The sequence below is a fragment of the Sturnus vulgaris genome, unplaced genomic scaffold (genome assembly GCF_052056855.1).
Source record: "Sturnus vulgaris isolate bStuVul1 unplaced genomic scaffold, bStuVul1.hap1 Scaffold_87, whole genome shotgun sequence".
Lineage (NCBI taxonomy): Eukaryota > Metazoa > Chordata > Aves > Passeriformes > Sturnidae > Sturnus > Sturnus vulgaris.
This window is the reverse complement of record NW_028276756.1, coordinates 164,626-175,483: the sequence shown is the minus strand read 5'-3', so window position 1 is coordinate 175,483 and position 10,858 is coordinate 164,626. Positions and strand designations below refer to the sequence as shown.

At 47.9% G+C, this 10,858-nt stretch overlaps 1 long non-coding RNA gene across 2 annotated transcripts; it reads right to left on the bottom strand.

Annotated features, from left to right (window-relative positions):
- Positions 1–3,990: 3,990 nt before the first annotated feature.
- LOC148217254 (uncharacterized) lies at positions 3,991–7,780 on the bottom strand. 2 transcript variants are annotated; one of them, XR_015801098.1, is made up of 5 exons: positions 7,257–7,780; positions 6,914–7,013; positions 5,154–5,913; positions 4,873–4,954; positions 3,991–4,248 (listed from the first exon to the last, which is right to left on the bottom strand). It is a non-coding gene; the product is annotated as an uncharacterized LOC148217254 (long non-coding RNA). The 2 variants fall into 2 exon arrangements; XR_015801099.1 differs by lacking the exons at positions 6,914–7,013; positions 7,257–7,780 and adding an exon at positions 6,382–6,494.
- Between the last annotated feature and the right edge of the window lie 3,078 nt (positions 7,781–10,858).

Sequence of the window (10,858 nt, the reverse complement as noted above, 5' to 3'; positions counted from 1 at the left end):
CCCCTTGCTTCCATGAGCCATGGAATGGTCCCACTTGCCCCATGGCTCCTTGAGGCCATGCTGTGTTCCCAATTGTCACTTGCTTCGATGAGATTCCATTGTGTCACCATGGTCCCCCTGTTTCCATGAGGCTGTGCTGTGTCACTATGGACACTGGATTCCACAAGAGCTGGCAATGTCCCAGTGGCAGCTGTTTTCCATGAGGCCTCACTGTGTTTGCAGCTGACACTTGGTTTCCCCAGGCTGCCTTGTGTCACAGTGCTCTCCTGGGTGCCATGAGGCCCTGCTGTGTCACAATGGACACTTGCTTCCATGAGATCCCATTGTGTCACTGTGCTCTCCTGGGTGCCCTGAGGCCCTGCTGTGTCACAATGGACACTTGCTTCCATGAGATCCCATTGTGTCACTGTGCTCTCCTGGGTGCCCTGAGGCCCTGCTGTGTCACAATGGACACTTGCTTCCATGAGATCCCATTGTGTCACAGTGCTCTCCTGGGTGCCCTGAGGCCCTGCTGTGTCACAATGGACACTTGCTTCCATGAGATCCCATTGTGTCACAGTGCTCTCCTGGGTGCCCTGAGGCCCTGCTGTGTCACAATGGACACTTGCTTCCATGAGATCCCATTGTGTCACAGTGCTCTCCTGGGTGCCCTGAGGCCCTGCTGTGTCACAATGGACACTTGCTTCCATGAGATCCCATTGTGTCACTGTGCTCTCCTGGGTGCCCTGAGGCCCTGCTGTGCAATAAAGGAGCCTTGTTTCCCCTATGCCTGGCAATGTCCAGTGGCACCTGTGTGCCATGAGACCCCACTTGGTCAAAGTAGAGCCTTGGGTTGATGTGGGTGAGGGTCTGTAGTGATGCAGAGTCCCCAGGTGCAAAGGAGAGACACTTTATTGCAAAACCCAGGCCTTTTTAAACAGCCCATTTCCAGTTACATCATTTTAAAACATAACAAACATAATTCAACCAACCACCACACACCATGGTGTGAGCACACGATGGTTATGTAACATGTATTTCTACCCCTAATTCAGCTGAGTCTCTTTCCCACAGCCCTTTTCTACTTAGCTGAAGTAACAGGCCTGAGCCATGATTTTACCAGGCCTTCTTTTTGTAAAAATTTATGTATAGCTAATATTTCTCCCTACTTTGTTTATTTGTTGCACAGCTACAACTGTTTGTGCCCATAAAGCCATTATCTTATTAAGGCTACTATTGATCATTTGTGCCACACAAGATAAAATACATGGGATACATATCACAATCATTAAGAAAACACCAAGGATAACTATGCCACACATTAATAAATGATTAAGTAATGTCCTGAAGCCAAGGTTTTCGAGCCATGAAGACAGCCCCCACCAATCATCCTCCTCATGTTTCCGTAGCTGTTTAGTGAGCTGCTCAGGATTACCAATACTCTTGTGAATGGACTCTGAATGATCCCTTCAGTTCATGCAGCACATCCATCAAAATCTTTGTACCCATGGCCTTGAGCCAACAGCAAGAAGTCAACGGCTGCCCTGTTTGGCAGTGTTTCATGTCACACCAATTTAACATCAATTAGCATTGCTGAAAGAGCAGCACTAGTGGCATTAGCTTCCTTTGCAAGCCAGCAGCCAAGCTTGTTTAAAGAAGCCAAAGCCTGAGCAGTACCAATTGCTGGTATTAAGCACACAAAGTCCCTGGCGTATCTAGTTCCTGTGGCTGGGAGGGCAAAGCTGCAAAGTCGTGCATCCTTCTCAGATCCTTGTGCCATGTCTCATCCCATCCTGTGATCTTTTGCCAGGTGTCCTGGCTCCACCACCTGGGCTGCAATATACCTGGGGCTGTGCAGTTTTGCTGCACGCTCTCATTATACAGCTTACCAAAACGCTTCTGGCCAATGGACATCCCCACCAAGCACGTGTGGCAGGGATCACCAGGGGTTGTCACAGGGATGCACACAGTATCAGTGTGAGCAGCATTTGCAGGGGTGATCCCTACGTTTGTGCCATCCAGTGTAGGGGGTCAGACACTCACAGTGCTTTCGCCAATCAGGAAGATGCAACAAATGGTCACACACACCACAAAGGAACCCATTTCATGTGGTGACCTGTGGAGACACAAGCATAACTGATTCCCCACATTAACATGTCTACAGGTCCTTTCCACTGCCCTGTTACTGGGTCCTTTACTGTCACTGGAGGCCAGGGATGAGCCTTTGTATCAAAAGAATATTGCCTTTTGGGTGCTGTTTGGCCAACTTCATCTCAATTCAGAAAGCTGAGAACATACAGGGCTTTTGCTAACCTGTCATGTGGGCACTCCAACTCCCCCTTCTTTTGTTTCTCAAGAATAGGTTTTAATGTTCAGTTGAAGAAAAAATTAAAGGATTAAGAGCTTAGCTGAGAGATAGAAGCTATACATATAATGATTAGAGTAGAAAACATTGCAGAAAGCAGCTGAGCCAGTAGAGCCAAGACAATAAATCACTTGCTTGGCTTTGTTGTGTTAAGATTGGCAGTCAGGATATTGTTAAAGTGAAGGAATCGTAACTGCACCTGCTCCCCAAAACCAACCAGAACCAGGCTGGGAGCTTGAACTATGGCCAAGGGGTCCGAGAACCTAGCAACTAGACAAAGGTGAAAGTTAAAGGTGAGGAAGACTCCCTGACTTCATCATTAGGAGACCACTGACCCATTTCAAACACCCACTGACCCATTTGAAGGAAGGAACTGTGCAAGAGTAAAAGGACTTTGAGCTCATTTTAATACAAAGCAGGGGTAGGCAGGGTTAGGTAATGCATATATAGGCGTACTAGATAATTATATGAATATGTAAAATTTTGGGGATAAAAGAAGGCAAGAGCCCTGTGCACTTCACACATCCCAGTGGGAGATTTCTCCCGGGTGTGCCCAGGGTTGTAATAACCATATCACTCTTTATCTTTAACTGGTTAGAGAGTTTTTGTTCCTGCATCAATTTGGTGACGGTGGCAGGACTCCTCTGTTTGTGTGTGAGAACAGCCCGGGCTGGGGACATCTCTGGCGCTGCCGGGACCTTCCTGGAGGGATCTCTGCTCCCCGGCTGCTCATCACAGGGACAGACAAGACCTGTTACTGCACTGCAGACAAAACAGTGTGTTTAAAATTATGTGGGGTAGCCTGTAAGGCGTACACAGAGCTAAAAGGCAGCTGATAAGTCACAGAAGACGTTCTGTGCTCAGCTCAAGCTGTGCAGTTTTGCTTGCAAGCATCAGGAGGGTGCAGTGGCCGGAGAAAGGATTTGTTGGGTCAGGGGACGGCCAGCAGTTCTGGGGGTGAACTGGACAAACCCTTGTTCATTGCTGCTATTTTTGTTGTTGCTATTTTAATCGTTATTATTTTGACTGTGTCCTTACTGTGTGGTGAGGCGTGCTTAGTACAAGGCAAATGGGAGCTCGGATCTAAGTTTTCATTTTCAGGAGACCAAAATGGCTGGAGAAGGGAGAAGCGATTGGGGTGAACATTTAAAATTGCCGCATGCTGTGTCTTGTGTTGAAAAGAGGTGAATAATTTGTTCCTTGATAAAGAAATACCCTTCCCCGCAGTGATTTTGACTTTGGGATTCGGGTTGTGTGTGCAGTTTCCCAGCCTCACCAACCCAAATGCCAAAAAGCAGCCCAAGTGTGAATCCTCCCTGTGAGTCCCATCCCTTCAGCACAGGAGACAGGCAGAGCTGTTTCCAACCACACCTTGGGGGTCATTCTGCCACCCAAACTTGGGGCTGACAAGGCTGAAACTGAGCAAGACCCTCAGGAACAATCTGAGTGCAGATTTCCTGTCAGCAATAGGTGGCAATATTGTCCTGTTAGTTATTCATAATAGACAGGTTTATAGACCACCAGCACATGGGCCCATCCCGAAAATTCCTTGCACTTGGTTATTTGAAAGGCAGGTACCACCCTCCATCTCTTCTTTTGCAAGGCAGAAAAGCATTACCCTCAAAAAACACAAAGCTTTCCTGAGATAGCCAAAAGAACTTCAAACTGTATTTAAAACAAACCAAAAAATATGCAGGTGCTTTGCATTGAACAGTAAGAAAATGAACAAAACAAAACTGTTTCTGAGGCTCCAAAAGAACAGAGAACATGGAACTATTTACATCCTGGAGACCCAGTTAAGGCACTTGGGCTCCAGTCTCAGTCACTGTAAATTCTGTCTCGTTCAGTGGATGAGCTCAGGCCGGCTCCTGGTCACGTCTCTTGGCTTTGTTCAGCAGAAATCTCTGGAACAAAAGGAGGGATAGAGAAAACATTTGGTTAGATTCATCCAACAGGCACGTCTGGCAGAAGACACTCAATGACTGGAGTGACTTTACTCGAAGAGAACCTGCAGAGCTCTTTGACTTTCAGCAGCTGCCTCTTTATGGAGAGGATTTTTACAGCCTCCCAGCCCTTCTGCCAGGCACATCCCGATTTTTTCCTTTTGCAAGTTTGCCAGCAGATCATGGCAATGCATCCCTTTGCCCAAAGGGGCCCACAAAACTTTGTGTTTTATGGAAAATGACACTGCAAAGGCCCCGTGGGATGGCAGGTTACAGCTTCTGACTATTCCCCACTGCTTGCACCACAGGACAACACGACATTTGTAATGACTAAACTGGACAAAAACGTAGCAGCAGCTCTAGGAATTCCTTTTGGCAAATGTTGGTCACAAGCCCAGCAAGGAGTCAAAAGTCCAAGTGCTGCCCAGCTGCAGCTAAGCTACTCAGCAGGTGCTCTCCCCCATCCCTCCCTCTCTCTTTGCTCCCAAAATGAGGAATAAGGAAGCAGCAACTGGGGTGGCTGCAGGGCCAGCCCTGTTTGGTGTCTTCAGAAACTGCAGGCAGGGCTGTGAAACAAACACTTACTGCTCCAACTTCAGTCTCCTTGTCTTGTCTTCATTTGGCAGAGAAGTCTCTGGGAAAGGATTCTTCTCATCCCTGCAGATCCCTGAAAAACAACAGAGAGAAAACTGATCAGAGAGGGATGCCTAAAGCAATTCCAAAGGCCGGCTATCCTGAATTTCCAGAGAAAATGTTCCTTTGTCCCAGGCATAGTCTGTGCTCCAGGATCTCCCCCTCTCGCCTCCTTCCCCAGCAATCCCTCCAATAATGGAAATGGAACCTTGGCTTCTCACTTGGCAACTCACAGTGCTTTGGAATCATTAAACTTCTCCCAGGCATGGAGAAATTCAGCAGCAGGTTTCCTTCTCAGTGGCTGAGAGAGCAGTGAGGGCTGGAAGGAGGAAAATTATCAGGAAAAAATGAGCTATTAGAAGGCAGCAAATACAGGGTGCACAGCCTGGCTTAACTCACAGCCCCACCCTCCCCCAAACATCCTAAATCCCACACCCCAAGCCAACAGTAAACACCCAAATTTTAACAAGCAGCCAATAAAATCCAATTTTATAACCCAGAAATGCAAAGCTGCAAGGGCTATGAACTATGTTGTAAGCAAGCTATAAAACTTCAGGCCCAGGTTGCAGCCACACCCACAGGTTTGTTGTTTCTTATTTTTAAACAAGATTTAAAATATTTCTGTTTAGAAACACACTCCTTTTTACACCAGTCTTGCATTTGCATTTGGCTGCAATCAGAAAGAGTTACTTATCTGAGAGGATGTTTGTGAAGAGAATCACACAGCACGTGTGGGTTGCAGGAATCCTCCTGTCAGCTCTCCTGGATATCCATGGTGATGCCCTGGGGTTGTTCCCTGGGATCTTCCTCCACTTTCCTGTGCTTGGCTCCTGGTTCCTGGCAGGGTTATCCGTGGCAGGCAGGTCCAGGTTGTCAGTCTCGGTTCTGAGTCTCTTTTGGCTTGAGTTTGGTGCACGTTGTGCAGCAGTCACGGCCAGCAGTGGTGGCAGCACCACATTCTTCCTCTCAGCTTGGAATGAAGCTTCTGATGCTCTGCACAAGAGAAGGAAATTCATTAATGTGATGCACATACAATGTTCTTAAAAACTTGGCTACATCCTGTACCAGTTCTCACCAGTGTCTCAACTGGACAACGCTTCCAAAGCTGAGAGGCTTCAAGGGACAGGGACTTTTAATTGGCAGGGATTTTAACATTCAATAACACAATAGCCTAGCAGATTTCTGATCATCTGAAATCAGGATGACCAGGGAACTCTGGCAGCAAGAAGCAGCACCGAATAGCTCTCAGCCTTGGTTCACTACTGCTCATTTCCACCATTTTTAGTCAGCTCCTCAAAGTTTCTGAGAACACAGCAAGCAGTGAATCCCAGCTCATGGACTGGAGCATCAGAAGAGGAGGAAATGAAGTTAAACGCAGTGGGAAGGCTCAGATGTGGGGCTGCACTTCTTGCCTGACCCTGCTGTGCATGGGACAGTCCTCTCCCCTCTTTCAGCACCCACCTTTGCCATGCTTTGGTCCCTACACATTGCACACGTGCTCTCCAGCTGCTCTGCCTTGGCACAGCTGATGCTGCACATCACATTGGACACAGAGCACAGCACCATCCCCAACCTGATCCAGAGCCCTCTCTGCCCAGAAACACCTCCTGCCCCTCCCACTCCAAAAGCCAGCACATCACTAAGACAGCTGCTCATTTTCCCTAAGGAAAAGGGAGCAAAGAACTCCACAATTAAAGCTTTGCCATTCCTACTGCAATTGGAACATCCCTTCCCCCAGCCAAACACCAACCCAAACACCTCTGAGCTTGCAGAAGATGTCAGGAGGGAAAGGTTCCCTACCCTCACCCACCTCCACCTGCAGAGCTGCTTTCTGCACTGGTTGCTTCCAGCATGGAAAGGCCAATCTGCAGCAGGTCAAGTTGCAGAAGGCACACAAAATTAAAAACAAACTCCCAAGGGTCTGGACAGAAGATACAGTTCTTTTTCTCACCCTTCTGACTTAGATTTACACATCCCACCACTGCATACTCACTTCAGTTTACTGCACTCTTTGTTTGCTGAAGGCTGAAATTTTTGGGGGGGATTTTTTCTCATTCCTTTTTCTTCCTGGGAGTATCCCCCTTGTCTTCCCTCTAACAGGAAGAAAGACAAAAGGGAAAAAAAAAATCAGTCAGGTCTTGAAAGTTCACATAGAGTACAGACCAGTACAGCTCCGTTTGACAGATTCTGGTTGAAAACAAAAAATAACACATGGAGCTGCCTTTAGAGGAGAAAGATCATGGCTCTAGTGCCAACCTATGAAGGGAATCTCCACATGGGGTTTTCAAACACCACCTTGGTCATTGTCCAAACCCACCTCCCCTTGCCCCTCTCACCTTCTTCTTTCTAGGGGACTCCTCAGGATTCCTCATTTCTTTTCAAGTCTGGCTTCCTCGCAGGCAAGAACAACTTCTTCTCCCCAGGAGGTGAGGGCACTTTCTCCTTGTGCAACTCCCCAGTCCTGCGGCCATTGGGGATGAGGGCATCACCTTCCTGAGCATCTCCCAGGAGCTCAGGCTCCAAAAACCCTTTGGTGTTGGCCTGGGGGCAGCCCTTGTGCTCTCTCTCCTCAGAGGCCTTGTGAAGTGCCAGCTTTGGGTCTTCACTGTCGGTTTTTGGCTTCTCTTTGACTTCCAGCTGATCCTTGCAGGGCTGGTCTGTGACCTCCCCAGGACCAGGCTCACTCTCCTCCTTCCTCACCCTTTTGGATTTGTTGTGTTCCAGGGGCTCTCCAGGCCTTTTGGTACCCACAGACTCCTTGGGCAAAGGCTCCTTGGTGAGCCCAGGAGGATGCAGGCAGCTCTGCTTAGTCTGAAGATGAGCTCGCTGAGGAGCCTGATCCACCTGAAGGGCTGTTTCTTGACAAATTCCAAAAGGGAAGCAGAGGGCAAGAAATGTCTGCTGCTGCTGCAGAGGTCTCAAGGGGACACCTAAGAGGGACAGGATTTCAGGTCTGCTGTCCTGGCTGCCCTCAGACTGCAGAGAGGGAGGCAAGGGGCTGCTGTGGAGCAGCCTCTGCACTGGATTTGCATTCACCTTGGGTGCTGGTGCTCCTGGAAGTGCAGAGGCTGGCGAGCTGTGGCAGTCCCTGGAGCTCCCTGACTCCCAGCTGCTGGGCTGTGCTGGTGCCACCCTCTTCTGCTGGGGCTGGAGAGCTCTGCAAGGCCCCCAGGAGACAAAATTAAACAGCAGCAGGGGAAAGGTTACTTCCTTATCCCACTGACATGGCAGCATTCCAATCGAAACCCAAATCCTGTGTTTGGCCACTGAGAGCAGAGGGCAGAGGGCCAGGGGAACACATTGCCATGCTCCAAAAATAAAGAACCAGCATCAAAACCCCTCTGGGGGAATAATCAAACCTTCAACATCACACCCAGCCAGACAAATATGTAAACAGGATCTGACTGCTGTATTGTGAACCAGTCTTTTGCCAACTAAACCTAAATTAAACACCAAAACTTGCCAGTGCCTTTCTGAAAGCAACAACCCTCAAAGGAAAATTTCCAATAGAGCTCAACAAATTTCAGGTTGGATTTTGGAGGGTGTTTTCATTCTTCCCCTTATGTTTTCACTTCTCCATCTGTGTTCCTTGGTTAAGACAAAAACATAGGATCTACAGACACACTGGAGGAGGGGAGGAGGAGAAAAGAAGGGAGCACCTGGGGAAAACCAAGTCTGGTTCATAGGCAAACTCCAGCATGCCCGGGTTATTCCTTTCTAATTGGAGCTTTCCTGAAAACCCCATAAAACAGAAACCAATTTTCAACAGCAGCTCCAGGCAGCCACAAAGCAAAGCCTGTAGCTACAAGAGGAACCAGGAACCCCTTCCCATCTCCCCCTCATGTGAAAAGGTTTGTTTTTCTAGTTTGGTCTAGAGGGTTGTTTGGCAACACAACTGTACCTTGGAGGAGCAAGTGAAGGAGGTGGCTTTTCCACAACCTGTTTTGTTCAAAAAAACAAAGAGGAGAGGGGGAGGCAAGGTTAGCTCAGGGAATTCAGCAGAGTGCAGCAAGTGGGGAGGATTTCAAGATGTGTGTGCCTGGTGTAGGCACCATCTAAAGCTGACTTGGTGGGCAGCACTCTGCACTCCCACCTCTGCCTAACACACTCAGATCATTATTGTCAGCTTTTGCTGACAGTCAAGGTAAAATGGGGTTTGTGCTTCCACACATGACATGCTTCAAATGTCCATGAAAAAACATCAGATTTGGAGAGGACAGCTGGAACAAAAGTGGGAGTCCTTGAAGCATTTTCCATTCGTCCTCTGGCTCAAACATGTGACAGCTCTACAAATGCAGAGCCTACTGAAAACAATGGGAGAGAGGAAAGAGAAGTTTGCTGCCACATTGGCCCTCTCAGAAACACTCAGAAGCTCAAGGGCATCTGGGTCTCTGTAACACCCTGTGCTGCAAGCATGGGGCTGGTTTCCCTTTGTTGGCAATGGGAATTGGGAAGCCCAGACACAAAGCAGCAGGCCCAGAGCCTTTGGGCAAGGGGAGCTCGGGAATGGAAACCTCCAGCTTGAGGAAGGAGCAGCTCTGGCTGCTTAGGATGAGCTGTCATGGGATGGCTCTTGAACTGCTCTAGAGAGTGTTACAGACTGAGAGGAAGGCTGAACTTACAACATCTTACAGCTCCAGCTTTTATCTCGACTTCTCCTCACCCACCCCAAAACACACTTTCAGGGAGGGAAACATCTGCTGAGTGAACAGGAGCTGAGCAATGCATTTCTTCCCCACCCATTTCCTTCATGTATGCAAAACAAGAAATACAGAGATCTATTCTTGAAGAGCACCAACCTTCCAAGTTTTTTTCAGTGGATGGCACACCAATGGGCTTCTTTTCCTGAAACAAGAACAAGGGAGGCAGGAGTTGATTTGAGTTTTTTACTAATTGACATGCACTCAGCCAGCATGTGCTTACCAACAGCTCCAAAAATGTCATGCGAGTCCATTAATAATAAAATGCCAGTAAGGATGAAAAGGCCCATCTGAAGGGGAGTGAATAATGGAGACCAGGTGGAAAACCAGCTGAAATCCTCACAGTCACCTTCTCCTCCTCTGAGGAAAATGTCTGTGTTCCCTTTGGAACCTGGCAGTCAGGAAATATTGTTTCCATTCTTAAACTACTACTACTATTACTATTACTATTATTTGTTACTATTATTACTATTATTATTATTATTATTATTATTATTATTATTATTATTGTTGTTGTTGTTGTTGTTGTTATGTAAGAATGTTTGTGCAGTCTTCTCCCTTTTTTTATGCAGCTAAGCTTTGCCTTCAGGGGCACAGGCTCCCTCTGCATTTAAAAGAGTTGAGCAAAAAGCTTCCTTGGTTAAAATAAACCAGTCAGAAGTAATGGTTGCCAATTTTTCTAAGCCAGTTCTAGAGAAAGAGGAATATTTCTCATTCACCCAAATAAAATGAGACTCCTTCTTGTTCTAAAGGCCACAGCAGTCTGGATAAGACACGGAGTTCTGACACATCTGCAAAGATGCAACACAGTTTATGCAAGTTCTGGCTGACTTTAGCCATCCTCTTCTTGCCCCTGCAGCATTTGCAAATGCCCAGCTACCGTTTCTCACTCTCCCATGCTTGGCCAAGTGATGGATTCAGCAGCCAGATTTGGAGCTGGGCATGTTCTGCAGAGCTGAGCCCACCCCCAGCTGATGGCAGAAGCTGCCAGGGATTCCAAGCCTCTCTCAGCTGTTTCTGGGCACCCCCTCCTTCCCCTCCCTCACCACCCTCTCCAAGGAAGATGCAGCATCCCTGCTCCTTTCTTCACACTGATACTCCCTGACATTTGTCATTCACTCCAATAAAATCAGACTCATCCAAGCAGCAAGGACAAACACTGCCCATTGCTGCTGGCCTGAGGGCTGATTGCAGCACTCTGCATTTCCAAGACTTTGAGACCAGGAATGGTGCTTTAT